Below are 16,105 nucleotides of genomic sequence, written 5' to 3' on the forward strand. Positions count from 1 at the left end.
ATTTTACATGATTTTATAATGTTCCTTTTGACATTGCCAAGCATGAAACAATGAAAGTACCCAGGTATTGTCAAGATCAATAATCCTAGTTACTCAGGAAGCTGAGATCTGAGGATTACAGTTCAAAGCCAGCCGAGGCAGGAAAGTCTGAGATATGGAGATGTCAACAACATAACTTGAAGGCTGTAAGCCATATCTTCTCTGTACTTTGCACTTTAGATGTAGGCTATTAAAAATCCTGTTTCGGGGCCGGGAATTTGGCCTAGTGGTAGAGTGCTTGTCTAGCATGCACAAAGACCTAGCTTCAATTCCTCAGTACCATATACATAGAAAAAAGTCAGAAATGGTGCTGTGGCTCAAAGTGGTAGAGCTCTAGCCTTGAGAAAGCCCAAGGACAGTGCCCAAGCCCTGAGTTTCAGGCTTAAGATAGGCAAAAAAATCCTGTTTCCTCTATTAGTGTGACTATTACAATTTCATCAGAGCCATGAGTTTCCACTGTGTGTATGCCTTTCAAGGGATGACTACATTTCTCATGGAGTTTTTTGCTTAGTGTTTTAATTTAGTGCTAAATATTACTGATTGCCAATAAGATAAATCCATTTTTGGACTTATTTTAGTGGGTTTACTAACAAAATATATTAGAAAAATCTTTTGAAGAACTTTCTTTTGCATGTTGCGCCCTGGAAAGAGCCTTTTTGGGAGAGGTGGGGTGAGAAGGTAAGGCACCCATAATGAAACTTTGGCAATTAGAAGAATTCTGCTTCCAGTCCTAAAGTTTACTTCTTTTGAAGAAATTCACCGATTTCTTGACTTTGTGGAGCAAAGAAATTGCCTGATAAATCTGCCAACATGCTGAAACAAATGGAAACTTTATATCTAATCCTTACCCCAGCTCCAAAGTGGAAGTAAACAAGTTTTTCTCCCTATAGTTTCTTATCCCTGATAGAAATGATCCTGGGGTGATTAGAAACCTGGATTTTACCTTACACATTGGGTTCAGTTAGAGATAATTATTCCAGAACGGTTGACAGGAAAAGGAACAACCCCAATCATTTTTTCTTTCACCCCTATTTAATAAAGTCTTTTGGCCTCCCAGCCCAGAGTGGTTTCTATTGAATTTCACAGCTGTTGCACAGCTGGTAACAACCTAGATCAATGCTGATGCTTGGCCAAAATGGAACAAAGGACTTGGTAGAATGGAAAGTTAGTGCCCTGTCACTGGGACCATCTCTAGTGGATTCTTCTCCATGGAAGGCAAGAAGCCCAAAGAACATGTACTGGACCTTAAAAAGGAAAAAAAAATATCTTCAAACAATTGGCCTGGGAACAGACAAATTAGAAAATGTACCAGAAAGCTACTGTGTTTCTCATCTTTCATCCATCAGCTAGGGATCTGAGTCCTGCAGAGTGTTTGGGGCTAGAAGCACAGGCTGAGTCCTCAAAGGACAGAGGAGGATTTACTTTAGTTTGTTAGCTTTTTCCTCATCCCACCTAGACTCATGCTAGAGCTGGAAGGGGTAGAGACAGGGCTTACACAGTGATGAGTCTTGCTTTTAGAACTTGCTTTCCTTTTGCTCTTTTGAAATAGCAATGTCTTTCCCAAGTCCCTTCACCCCCTAACCTTCACCTTACATCAGAGGCCAAGAAGGATGGCTAAAGGTGGAAGTAAGAATATATTGGGCTGATTTCAGCAGGCAGGACTGAAGATAGAGTCACACTCGTTTTCACTCCCCCATTCAACTCTGGGCTTCTCTCAGCCTTTTATGCTTTAGTCTAACCCAATACACCATAAAAAGATGACTGAAAAATTTTATTAAATATTTTTAGTTTCTTAGTGAATGTATTAATTATGCTGATCACAGCTCATGTATATAAGCTCTACAATAGACCTAGTTGATAAACTATGGGGTCATGTTGCCATTTTTCTCCCCATCAGTCATGAGGCTTGAATTCAGGGCTTGGGTATTGTCCCTGAGCTTTTGTGTTCAAGGCTAGTGTTCTACCATTTGGGGCCATATCATCTTTTCTGGTTTTCTGGTGGCTAATTTGAGATAACACTCTAGACTGGCTTCAAACTACAGTCCTCAGAGCTCAGCCTCTTTGGTATCAAGGATTCCAGGCATAAACCACCAGCGTCCAGCATGCGGCACCTTTTGCAGAACTGTGAATTCACCTAAGGAGTTAAGGCACTGCACCTAGGGAATAAGAGCCAGCCATTCTGGGTGGGATTCGGTTGCAAGCTTACTGTATGTGACTACTCAAAAGTTGCCCTCCCACTGGGGAGAATAAGAACCTACTGATTTAACAACTCCTCTTACCAGACAGAAGGGACAGCAATTAGCTGTTACATTTCCTCTTTGTAATCAAGAATTTCTTCATGCCTTCCACCCAGGAGTGGCCTGTTCTTTCCATAGTAGTTCTACGTTTGAAAAGCTACTGACTGAATCGGGATCTCTGGAAACAGTATCATGAAATCTTTCCCAAACTGAATAGGTCCTCCAGTTGATAGAAATGATTAAATAGCCTAGGTGACTATTGCTCACTTCAATTTTATGAACATATTGCATGCGCTGGAGAGTAGATTAAAATTGCTTGTCCTTCCTTCCTTCCTTCCTTCCTTCCTTCCTTCCTTCCTTCCTTCCTTCCTTCCTTCCCTTCCTTCCTTCCTTTCTTCCTCCCTCCCTCCCTCCCTCCATCCCTCCCTCTCTCCCTCCCTCCCTCCCTTCCTTCCTTCCTTCCTTCCTTCCTTCCTTCCTTCCTTCCTTCCTTCCTTCCTTCCTTCCTCCCTCCCTCTCCCTCCCTCCCTCCCTTCTTTCCTCCCTTCCTCTCTCTTTTGCTTTCTTTCTTGTGTTTTACCTTTACTAACTTGTCTGGCTATAATGTCTATTTTCTTTCCTTTACATCTGAGTCAATTTCAGGCTACAACAGTTTCTTGTTGTCAGTCCTCCACTGTTGCTTCCCAAACATTCCTCTTCCTTCTCCTTCCACTACACCCTTCTCCCCTTGATGTACTCACTGACTACTCTAAGATTCACTTTTTATTGTTCTCACTTTTGGTTCCTGATTACCTTAAACCAATAAACCTATTCTATCCTTTCTTGGCTTCAGCTGTTTAGGTCAGGGATTGACACACAGAGATAGATACACATGTGCAAGAGAAGCTTGCCAATATTTTCTGGGAAGTACTGATAAAATACATTTTTTGCTAAGTGATTAGGAAGGAGGAACCCCGATCTGATGACAATCATCTTGTTGTTTAAAAGGGAGAGAGAGAGAGAGAGAGAGAGAGAGAGAGAGAGAGAGAGAGAGAGAGAGAGAGAGAGAGAGAGAGAGAGAGGGAGGGAGGGAGAGAGAGAGAGAGGGAGGGAGAGGGAGAGGGAGAGGGAGAGGGAGAGGGAGAGGGAGAGGGAGAGGGAGAGAGAAAGCGCTTGCCATAGATGTATCTGATGCTGAGGAAGCTAACTGGACTGGGAAGGACAGAAAGCAGACCCCTGATTACATCCTTAGAGCAGCTGTTCACATAGGAGAGAAGTAAAACAGTTCAAATTGATGCAGGCTGGAAGCCCCACCCCAGCAGGAGTGGTGAGAGAAATAGAGGGGCCCCCAGGGATGTAAATGGTATAGATAAAGGGGGTGGGGATGGGAAAATTGGTTCTTAGAATAAGTTTTCTGATATGGTAGAGATGGCTAGGGTGAAAAGCTGAATTTGGGGTAGGTGGGAGTTTGTTGTCAATCCATGTAAGGGAAGGGAGAAATTAAGCATCATGTGTAGACCAGGTGACACTTTTTTATTTTCATTTCAAACTCATGACTTTTTTAGGTCATCGGATTACATACTCAGCCAAGTACTTATCACTAATACTGAGCTGCATGTGTAAGATACAACATGCCTCTTGTATCCCCTTTTTCTGCAATTACCAAGTTGAAATTTCCAAGAGGATATGGAACCTTCCAGAAGGTGTACTTGAATATTGGATCCCATTACCCAAATTCCTAATTAACCTTAAGCTAGTTATACTAAACTTTAAAATATGTTCCCCATGAACACATTTAAATTTCTTCAAGCCTTAAAGGTTCTGTGAGTTCAGTGCTTGAAGTTTGGATCGGGACCATAAGTCCATTACTCATTTTTTGAATATGTGGAGAACCAATATCTTTGCAAAGAGCCTTTGTGATTTTTCCCCCTAAAAGGAATCCCCACTTCCTTCTATTCTATCTCAGACTGGACTGGAGTTCAGCAGCTCCTTCTGGAGATCACATTGTTTTTAGACCATGTCGGGCCCTGATGGATGGAGAAGCAGGAATGCTTTCAGTGGTCTCGTTTGCAAGCCTTTGATGCTGCTTCTAAGTCATATTGTGTCAGTGGAAATGTTGGTCTGAGAAGACTTTGGCAATAGGTTCAAAATGCACAAATGGTGTGTGTGTGTGTGTGTGTGTGTGTGTGTGTGTGTGTGTGTGTGTTTAATGGCTTCAGGCAATTAAAATAATTTAAAAGTAATTAGAAGTAGCAGCTCATTACACTGAGGAGGCTTTAGTCCTGGATGGTCGCTGGCTTGTTGCTGTGCCTGGGCCAGTGTTGTGAAAGGAAGCCTTAGGTCAATGGGGGTTCCTGCTGAGAAAATTTGGGCATAATCGAAATCAGCTGCTGGCTCTGTGGTGCAGATGCCCTGAAAATGGGTCATTAGAAATTAACTGGGGAAGAAATGTGGTCCCTGAAGAGAATGACAATTAAATGCAAATGCTAGCGTTAAAAAGGCAAACAAATTTTTAAGTGTTTTTATTTTTCAAACTGAAGATGTAACAGAGATGGAAGATAAGTGTCCAAAATGTTGGGTTCAAAGGAATTTGCCAAAAGTGTTTTGAGATGTTAAGGAGATGGAAGGGAAGGGGCCACAGAGAGGATGCACGACCAGGAGACCAACGGGTAGATACAAGATGCTGAGAGTACATTAGCATGATAAGAAATTCCAGGACCAGAGGAATGAAGCAGTTGAAAGATCTGTTAATTATGAATCAGGAATGAATCATAATAAAACTTAAGAAGGCCCAGCCCCTTGATCTGCTATCAATGGGACTTGATTTAGCAAGGAATTTCAGAGGATTTATCAGGAGATAATATGGATAGAGAGTTGTTCCTAAGTCTTTAAAGGAATATAAGCAAATGAAGCACTCCTAAAGATGATTTTCCTTTTGCAACAAAAAGTGGAAAAACAGCCCATCTGTGACCCATATTCAAAATTCTATATACATGCATAACTATGCATACATATAACACCATACTACCTTTTGTCAAGAGCTATGCAAAATATACCACCTTTTGGCTTCATTTTGCTCTAACTCAGAAGAAAGAATCAACTTTGTTGTCTTTTTTCAGGGGAATAAATTGAAATGAGCACAGCACTTTTTGCCAAATGAACTCATCCTTTCAATTATGGTAGTAGAAGGACATGGGATGAGGGGAAATAAATGTTTTCAATCCTTTATCTGCTTGCTCCAATCAGTTCAGATCCTTCTCATTTTACAATGAAAGCAAAATTTTGTATATTCAGAGACTCAGCTTCCCCAAAGCTAGGTTTTGAATTCACAATGATGATTACAGGCCATTACAACCATTATCTTTCTCCATGAATAACATGGAATGGTGAGTTTGAAAAAGAACCATCTACCATGGTTTATCATTCATTTCCTCTTTATGAAATGAACCACCAGCTTCTTTATTCATCTTTGGTTCTTTCTCCAGATGATAATGCATTAGGATTCTTTTGTTGTCTCCTTTGGGGCTCTGTGAAAACATTAATGGTATATTGTAATGTCTTAAAATTATTTTTAATAATATTGGCATCTACTTGTGTATGTTTTTCCTAAGGATGACTGTTACCTACCCCCATGCTTTTACTTTCCTGGTTAATTGTCAGAGTTATGGCCCCTCAGGTCTTTGCCTATGCCTTACAGACACTAGTGGATGCTAGTCTAATGCCGGCATGTGCTAAGATATTATGACTCACTTTGGATTCCTGCCAACCTTCCAGAGGCATTCAGGGTGGAGAGGTATCCAAGCCAAAGTTCAGCAAATACTCACAGACTGAGGGCTTGATCAGGTACGACTGGGCTGGAGGCGTTTCTAATGCTTCTAACAATAAAAGGGAAAGAGTTTTCATGAGTGGCCAGTTGTTCCTTCTGCTTTTCCTCTTCTCAGTTGTTTCTGGAACATTCTAAATGTTTGCTTTTGAGTGTTAGCCTTTGGTACCATTCTAATCTTAGTAGGTATGTAGTGTAGTAGTCTCAGTATAGGCTGTGTAATCAAGCAGGATTGAGATATAGCCATACAAAAACTTACTTCTTTCTTTCTTTCTTTCTTTCTTTCTTTCTTTCTTTCTTTCTTTCTTTCTTTCTTTCTCTCTCTCTCTCTCTCTCCTTCCTTCCTTCCTTCCTTCTTTTTTTCTTTCTCTCTTTCTCCTCCTCCTCCCCTTTCTCCTCCTCCTCCCCTTTCTCCTCCTCCTCCTCTTCCTCCTCCTCCTCCTCTTCCTCCTCCTTCTCCTCTTCCTCTTCCTCCTCCTTCTGCTGGGCATGAGGCTTGAACTCAGGGCCTAGGGAATATTCTTGAACTTGCTCAAGGCTAGCACTCTACCCCTCTAGCTACAAGGACACTTCTTACAAGAGCTGCATGCTTTTCTTTTCTTCCTTCTTCCTTCCTTCCTTCCTTCCTTCCTTCCTTCCTTCCTTCCTTCCCTTCCTTCCTTTCTTTCTTCTCTCTCTCTCTCTCTCTCTCTCTCTCTCTCTCTCTCTCTCTCTCTCTCTCTTTCTTTCTCTTCTTTCTTTCTTTCTTTCTTTCTTTCTTTCTTTCTTTCTTTCTTTCTTCTTCTTTCTTTCTTTCTTTCTTTCTTTCTGTTGCCCCTAAGTTGTCCCTGAGTTCTTTTGCTAAGTCTAGTGCTCTAACACTGTACCTTTTGGAGCATCACTTCTGATTTTCTGGTGGTTAATTGGAGATGAAAGTCTCACAGAGTTTTCCACCCAGGCTGACTTTGACCACAATCCTCAGATCTCAGCCTCCTGAGTAGTTAGGATTATAGGTATGAGCTATCAGCATCCAGCCTGCATGCTTTTGACAACAAAACAATTGAACTTATAATTTATGATATAACTACTGATATAGAATGATAGATGATTAACTTTGGTGGTTCTGATAAATAATTGAATTATCAGTTATCTGAAAAGTCTTAGCTATTGGAAGTACCATATTCAAGTATTTACTAGTTAAAGCAAACAAAAACTTAGATATTCTTTACTATTCCCCTCATTATACTCACATAACACATGCGACAAATTGCAATGAGATGAAGGGACAGATGAAATAGGAATGACAGTGGGCTATGTATCCATGAGACCTCATTATTATACTGCTATGACTGCAAATGTTTAAAAAGGTTTGAAAATTTCCCAACATTAAAGTTAAAATGTAAATAAAAAGCAAACTAAAAGTGACTCCTTCCCTAGTATAGAAGATGAAGTTGGTTTCAGGTTCAACCGGACTGGTTAGACCACCCAGAATTCACAGCTATTAAAACTACAAAGAGAATGGACAACTTAAGCGAATTTTCGTCCAGAGGGGCGCTCTTCCATACCACCAAGCTGGGGTGGAACTGGCTGCTGAACAACTAAAGCCACAGACCGGTGAACTGGAACTCACTACTGGATGAGTTGTGGAGAAGCTCTCTTGAAAGCATGGAATATGAACTTTTGATGGAATGGACTGTAGTCAATACTGAACAGAAAAGGCGAAGGAAAAGCATGCAGCAGAGTATGAGAGCTGATGGACGCAGAAGTCTCATCAGTATGTGGGGTGTTAGAGATGGTCTGTAGAGTGTATGCAGTACTCATCTGTATATCTTTGTCCTCTATACCTATAATTGTACCTATAATTCTGCCTTACAATATCTGCCTTATTCTCATGGGAATCATATCTAGCCAGGTGGAACAGTGAAGGGAGGCCAATGAGAAGAGCTGAGAAGTTATCTAAGCTTCTGATTTATCTGGATATACCTTGATTTATATATTAATAGGTCAGGACAAATAAAATATAAGCTTATTTATGGAAACATGAAATGTATAACTTTTGTGTACCCCAGTTTGTGGTTTATACACTTTGTGTCTTACAAATCCTTTAGTTTGTATAATGGACAGCCATTACAAGTTTGCCAATACTTGTTTACCAGAACTAAAATGTTGTGGCAGAAATTGAAGAGAGCTGGGAAGCAGGGTAACTTGTTCATGATGAAGAAAATACCCAGTGCGAAGAGCTGGGGCTCTGAATTTAAGAGACACTCAAGAAAAAATGAAATAAAATTTGGATTCACAAGATAGCCTAGATGTCCAAAGGATTCAGAAACTGAACATTGGGTACAGAAAGAAGACATTTTAAATATTGAAAATTCCTAAGTACCGGAGCAAAAGTAGACCCATCATGCAAGTACAGAAATGCAAGTGATGATATGGAAGATGAAGACTTTGTCTTTCAAGCAATTTTCCATAAATCACTTAATAATCAAAATTGCCATGTAAGGAAAGTGATAGAATTTGAGGCAGAAGAATGAATGTACAGATTTCTACCAAATATTCTTTTCTGCATTATTCATAAAATACAAAGTAGAAACTACCCAAGTATCCTCCAGTTGATGTGTGTATGTAACTCATATATGGAACACCATATATTGAAAACTTTGCTATGAACAGGAATAAAATACTAATGCATGTTAGAGCACAGATAAACCTAAAATCATCAAACCAATTGAACACAAAATGATCATATGGTGCTTGGTTGCATTTATCTAAGATGTTCAGCATAGGGAAGTATATAGAGATAGGATTTCTAGAGTGCTGGGGGAACAAAAATATTCTAGAATTGGCTATGATGACACAAGCTTATGATTGTATTTAAAACATTGAACTTACTTTTCAAATGAATAAATCACATGCCTTTATAAACGATAAATTCTAATTTTATCGAATGTCAATAACCTGGAGTTTTAAATAGATATGCAACACACTGAAGCAGCTTATCATATCCTATGCAGCTAAATAAGAGGCAGAATTTCAGTCCTAGGCTGGTTTGCAACAGAGCACAAAGAGACTCAAAACCCATTTGGAATATACTTCCAGGTATATCATTTGTCACACAGAGTAGGTAGACATTTTCCTTTGGCCTATTTTTAATACATTCTTGGCCTAGATTAGTATGTGACTTTATTTGTGCTTTTATTCATATTTTGCCAGTTCTGGGGCTTGAACTCAGGACATGGGCACTGTCCTAGAGCTTCTTTTGCTCAAGACTAGCACTCTACCTCTTGAGTCATAGTGCCACTTCTGGCTTTTTCTGTTTATGTGGTACTGAGAAATCGAACCTGGAGCATCATACAAGCTACAAAGCATACCACCGAACAACATTCCCAGCCTAGTATGCAACTTTAATTTCAAATCTGCAACTGCATAGCCTTATTTCTTAAAAGTATTTTTCCCCCAACGTCACAGACTCAGTCTCCATGAAGATAAACAGGCATCAAACTCATGATTGAGTAAAACACCGTACATTGAATGAAGGAAGGTGAAAATGCAGTGGTAAAATACTAATTGCCTTATGAATAACAGGTTGTGGAGAATAAGAGGGTAACCTGAAGCTGGGCAGGATGCATGCAGTCCGTGCTCCTCCCGCTGCATGCACACAATCAGTCTCAGGTAGAATGGGATTTGGTGCCTGGCTCAAGGCCAATTGGGCTATGTGAGTTGGTATTAAAAACAAAGACTAGGGGCCGGAAGTTTGGTCTAGTGGTAAAGTGCCTGCCTAGCATGCACGAAGACCTGAGTCTTCCTTGGTACCACATGCATAGAAAAAGCCGGAAGTGGTGCTGTGGCTCAAGTGGTAGAGCTCTAGCCTTGAGAAATCCCAAGGCCAGCGCTCAATCCCCAGGACTGGCAAACCCCCCTCCCCAAACCAAGAAACAAAAAGCAAAAACCCCAAAACAAAACAAAAACCCCAAAAGACTAACGACCTTCTTACTGTACAGTCCTTTGAGTTTATGCCAGATTGCTGACAAATTTAATGTATATCCTCCAAAATAAGAAAATTAAAGGAACAGGTGGGGGCAGGAAAGATGTGGGAAAATCACAAGGGGAGTAATATTGATAAAGATGTCTTGTATTCATAAACCTCTCTGTTGAATGGCAACTGCTTTGTACAACTACTGAAAGATAAAAATCAGAAAATAAGTTTTTTTTTGTGTGCCTGTTTCTTTTTTTCTTTTTTTTTCTTTTTTTTATTGTAATTAGTAAAAGGGTTACATGATATTTGCCAGATAGAAGGTGCATTAATTCACATACATTGATACCCTTTCACATGTCTTGGTACCCATTTCCCTCCCCACCCCCACCCCCCACCCATCTTGGTTTTCCCCCCTTCCCTATCAAATTTCAAATATCCAAATAGAAACCTTGGGCTCTACTAGCAGCGATTTGCAATAGAGCAAACTCTTGATACATAAGGACATATAATGTGAAGCTAATTGAAAGGACCTCCAGGATAGTGAAACAAAAGCCATATAATGAATGATTGTTGTCCTTAATGTACTATGTTGTCTCTCATCTCCTTTGCTGTCCCTTGGTTATCTCATATTGGTATAGTATCTCACTTTGTTATCTGATATATTGAACTTATTTGTATTTGGATATTAGAAAATAAGTTTTTAAAGAGTACCAATTTTGAATTTGAAAAAAAATTAAATAATTGTACTGCTCTGGTATAAAATGCTTGCTTGTTACGTGGAAAGCTCTGGGCTCCATCTTTAGCACCACAAAAATAAACCACCACACAAAAACCTGGACACTAGTGGCTCACCCTTGTAATCCCAGCTACTCAGAAGGCTAAGATCTGCGGAATACCAGTTTGAAGCCCTCCTAGGTAGATAAATCTAAGAGAATCTTAAACAGTAAAAAGCTGGAAGAGAAGTAGCGAGTCAAGTGAGAGTGTGCCTGCTTTGAGCAAAAATGGTAAGAGCTGGAGATCCTGAGTTCAAGAACAGTACTATCGTGTGTGTGTGTGTGTGTGTGTGTGTGTGTGTGTGTACACATATGCCTGCATTCACAATATAATACCAAAAAAAAGAAGAAAAGAAAAATTGAACAAATAAAATAATTGAAACAATTATAGTGCTTGAAAAGGCAAAGGAAATCCCAGCTTTCGAAAAGCAAAAGATCAATAGATTCTCTATATCCCTGAGTTGCTTTTATTTCTCTATATAGTAAAACCATCTTGAAACACTAAGCCCTAAACATAGCCTGTACATGACAGCAAAGAAACTTTTAGAAAAAGAATAAATTGCTGAATGCAAGTGTGGACTGTAATTTCTTGACATGGAATAGAAGCAGATGCGCCCAACTTAACATGTCGTTATTAAATTCACTTCCAACTGGCATTTTCTTCCACGGTAGGAGGCAGGAGTCTTAGCAGAAGGTTCTCTTTCTGCTATCCAAGCAATGTTCTTTTTGTATACACCATATACTATTCATCTTGGGTCATTTGTTAGTAAGGATGAAATTTTAAACTATGGGTTTAAGTCCTAGATATTGTCTCTGCTACACCTAGTTTTCAGATGAGCCAAAGTTGAAACAAAAGCAGTGGGAGGTAATAGCCTGTTGTGTTTTTAACATCCTGGAGCACTATTTATTAAAGTATAGCATTAACTAGCAAGGGACAAGCATCATCTCTTTATCTGTGTAACTGTGAAGACCCTGACTGCATTGTCATTGAAATGCGAGTGACAGAATCCAGAAATCTCCCCCCCCCCACTTGGGAGGTGAGGAGGCAGGGCTTCTAGAGGCTGAGGAACTCACTTATGGTCAGTTTTCAAATGGAAAACTGGATTTGCAAAGCTTGAATTCAAGAGTGTGACCTTGAACTCAGAGTGCTCTGCACCATGTGTAGAAACTTGGAGACAAGCTTCTATACTCTTTGGGTTACAGAGGAGAAACTATGGTGGGGGACACACGTAAAGCCACGCCACTCAGGAATTTGGATAGAGTGGAATGGGGGTGCAAGAACTTTTCAAGCTAGATGAAAATACTGGAGGCCCGAGTTTGTGGATGTGTTTTGAGGGCTGTCCTCAACCCCCTCCACAGAGCATCATGAAGGTGCTTGTTAGGGAAGCAAGTCAGGTAACATGTTTAAGGAGCCTAGCCTCAAGGAGTGAATTGTTTCTCCTACTGGTGCAGGAGTTTACTCCTTACAAACTCTTGCTGTTAACCTATATGGACATGTTAAGGCAGGGAAAAGAGTTTTGGACTTGCCCATGTAATTTCTCATTTGTAGATCTGTTGCTTGTCATATATAGCAGACTCTCTCTATCCATCCTCATCTATGAATTCAACCAACTGAAAACTGAAAATATTTGGAGAAAAACTGAATCTGAACCAAATACAAACAGCCTCCCCCCTTTTTTATTGTCCCCTAAACAATACAACAACTGTTCACCCAGTGTTTATGTTACATCAGAAGTGATCTAGTGGAGCCGGGCACGGTGGCTCACGCCTGTAATCTTAGCTACTCAGGAGGCTGAGATCTGAGGATCAAGGTTCAAAGATAGACCAGGCACAAAAGAACCTAAGACTCTTATCTCCAATTAACTTCTAGAAAATGGGAAGTGGGGCTTGGCTCAAGGGGTAGGGTTATGGTATCCTTGAGCTGAAGAGCTCAGGGACAGTGCCAACTTCAAGCCCCATGATCCACAAAAAAAAAAAAAAAAAAAAAATTGGGGAGGGTATGTGTAAATGACATGCAAATGCCACACCATTTAGGAAGGGGATTTGAACGTTCTTTGAAATTGCGGTATGTATGGTAGAGTATGACAGGAAATAATTCCCCTCAGATACCAGGAGATGAACAACAGTCATAGCTCTGTGACTTGGGGAAAATAATCTCACTCTCTGCATCTCAGTTTCCTCATCGATCAAGGTCATTTTTTTGTCTTTCTTGGTGGTGGTACTGTGATCTGAACTCAAGGCTCCACATTTCCCAGGCAGATGCTCCACCATTTGCATCACACCCTCAATCCTTTTCGTTTTTATTTGGTCTTTGTTTAGAATCACTTTTGCAAGGCAAATCCTCCTACCTCTGCTCTCCAAGTGGCTGGGATTATAAGCATGTGCTATCCTGGGAGAATTTTTTTTCTCATCTATATCTTAGAGAGATCCTGGTATATCAGATATGTCGCCAACTCATGTGTCTGGCATGGCGGGAACTTTGGGTTGATTTTTGAGTCTCTCAGGTGCAGTTCTCTCATTTTTTTCTGATAATTATAGCTTTATGAGACTGTGAGGACATCTAAGCCTGGAGAATGAGAACAAAGCAAAGGTCAAAGCACCAGGTCTCCTTTTATCCCAACTCTTTCAAAGCCATATTTTAATATTCTTAAGTTGCATGTGAAAGGCAAGCCAATAGGATTGAGGCTTAAAATGGTGATATATGAACACTTAAAAACTACACAAGTCACTAAAAGGAATGGTTCAAATGGCTAATAAATTTGGAACGAACACAAAGGAATAGTTTTCCATGCAGAGCGTGGTGGACCTGTGGAATTCGCAGCTGCAGGAGGTAATTGAGTCAAATGCTGTGGGTGGATTTCATAAAGAGTTTGGTGTGGCAGACAGCTGCCTAGGCAGTGCAAATTGTGCTGTTAAAATTACCGTCTGGTTAGGCGTGCACCATTGTGGCAAGGGGACAGAATGCAGGACAAGAGGGACAATTTTTTCCCCCTTTCCTAAAGAGCTCATTTTTTTTTTTTCTAAAGTACTTTCTCACTTGGTTACTTGTGAAGTTCCCCAATACAAGTGGGTGGATCGCTGATGTTAACTTCTCCATTTGAGTGTATTCACAGAGGGGAGCGCTGGGTATGACTGGGGCAGTCCCTCAAAGAAAACAAAAAAAAAAGATACAAAGTTTCATTTCATCTCCAGCAGGTCAAGTCCTCATGTAACTGGAGGTTTGTAAAACTAAAATTTCAAATCAAAGATTCTTTACAGCAGCTGGAGCACTTTCCCTGGATAGCTCTGTAAAAACCGAAGCACAGATCCTTTATTTTCCCTCTCAGTCTTGCTTTTAACTTCTGTGTGAGTGTGTGAGTGTGTGTACTGAGGTATAAACTAAGGACCTGGACACTCGCGCTTGGCTTCTTTCTTTCTTTTTTTTATTTTTCCTCTCAAGCCTGGTGCTCTACCACTTCATCTTCCATACTATGAGAGTTATCAATGGCTTTTCTACCTGGGCTGGCTTTGAACTGTGCTTTCAGATCTCAGGCACCGGTGTCCAGCTGTGGCTCATGAAACTGTGAACTGTGAAGATTCTGAGAGAATCTTCAGGCACTTTCACCCTCCACTTCCACCTCTCACCTTCTGGAATCATTCAATAATTCTCTGGGATCAGCCTGACTCTTGGACCAAGTGTTTGAGGCAAAGGGCTATAATAAGTATTCTAAGTTTGAGTTTTCCTTACGGAAACTGCTCTTGAAGGAAAGGCCCTAATCATTTCCTTTACAGATAAGGCCTGAGTATCCATGCAGCTATGTACACCTTCTCTCTCTCTGATTATTCTTGGCCCAGGTTCCTTTTTTTTTTTTTTTCTGAAATCCTGGCATGAGCAGCCCTTGACTGGCAGGTGCCTGTGCCTGACCCTGATTTTCCTGGCACATTGTATGTTGGGTTGGAAGGCACAGACTGTGTAGTGATGACAACAGGTTTCTCAAGGGACATAACAACCTAACAACTGAGGGATAAACCTGTGTGACACCCAGTCAGGGCTGTAGGAAGCCAGGCTCAGTCCATGTTGGCACTGTGTCCTGACTGCACAGCCATGCAGACGTGTGTTTTATAAATGAACATTAATCCCTTTGACTGGTCCAAGGGGAATCACCTTGCCCAACCTCATGAAATAGGGCTGTGTAGCTCCAGGGGAAGGTAAGACTCACAATGCCTTGCTTTGCATGTCCTCCTTGAGGCCTGCCAGGCTCCGAGGGTACAAAAGCAGAGAGGGTTCACGGTAGACTACGGAACCCCACAGACCGATGAGGGACAAATCTGCTGCCTTTTGGGGCCTGTCAAAAGATTCAGCTCATTCGTTTCTAAGTCAGTAAAACCAAAAACATATTTTTCCAAACACATTTCCACCCTCCCATCATTAAAAAAATCCTGTGTAATTTAAGGGAAATTCAATCCATATGCTTTTGATTTGTTTACACTTATATCATCAAAATATGTTTTTAAAGAGCTTGTGGAGATCCCAAAAGGCTCCTCAGCCTTTTAAATGAGCCTTTTAAAGCTTTTTTTCCCCTCTCTTAGTAACAGGAGGTTGCATGTTGCCAAGGGTAAATGAACTTGAAAATGAAGAGGTTTGTGCTGGGCTCAGAATTTTAAATTCACCACTTCTGCTTGGAATTTAAATTCTAAAATCAGCTTCCAAAACTTGTCTAAACTCAGCATTGTTCCCTACCAGGAGACTAAGAAGGGAGTTGGAGCAACAGGTCCAGAAACCTTCCTCAATAAAACAGCCAAGGAGAAGATAAATGGTGTGTGCCTATCTCCCAAGAAAGAGGAAAGAAATAAAAGGTTAATGGAAAGTGGTGAGGGAAAGAAAGAGAGAGAGAGAGAGAGAGAGAGAGAGAGAGAGAGAGAGAGAGAGAGAGAGAGAGAGAGAGAGGGAGGGAGGGAGGGAGGGAGGGAGGGAGGGAGGGAGAGGGAGAGGGAGAAGAGAAGTAGAGGAGAGAGACAGAGAGAGAGAGAGACAGAGAGAGAGAGAGGAAGGAAAGGAGAGAGAGGAAGGAAGAATCAAGAAAGGACACAAGGAGGGAAGAAGTGGAAATAGGAAGGAAAGGAGGAACAGAGGAAGGGAGGGAAGAAAGAAGAAAGGAATGGAGGAAAGGAAAAAGGGAGGGAGGGAAGGAGGAAGAAAGGAAAGAAGGAAGAAAGTACTACAGGAAGGGAGAAAGGGAGGGAGGGAAGAAGGAAAGAAGGAAGGAATGGAGTAAGGGAGGGAAGGAATGAGGAAGGAAAGGAAGAAAAAAGAATGGAG

Source organism: Megascapheus bottae, chromosome 19 (assembly GCF_031878675.1).
Source record: "Megascapheus bottae isolate mThoBot1 chromosome 19, mThoBot2.hap1, whole genome shotgun sequence".
Classification (NCBI taxonomy): Eukaryota; Metazoa; Chordata; class Mammalia; order Rodentia; family Geomyidae; genus Megascapheus; species Megascapheus bottae.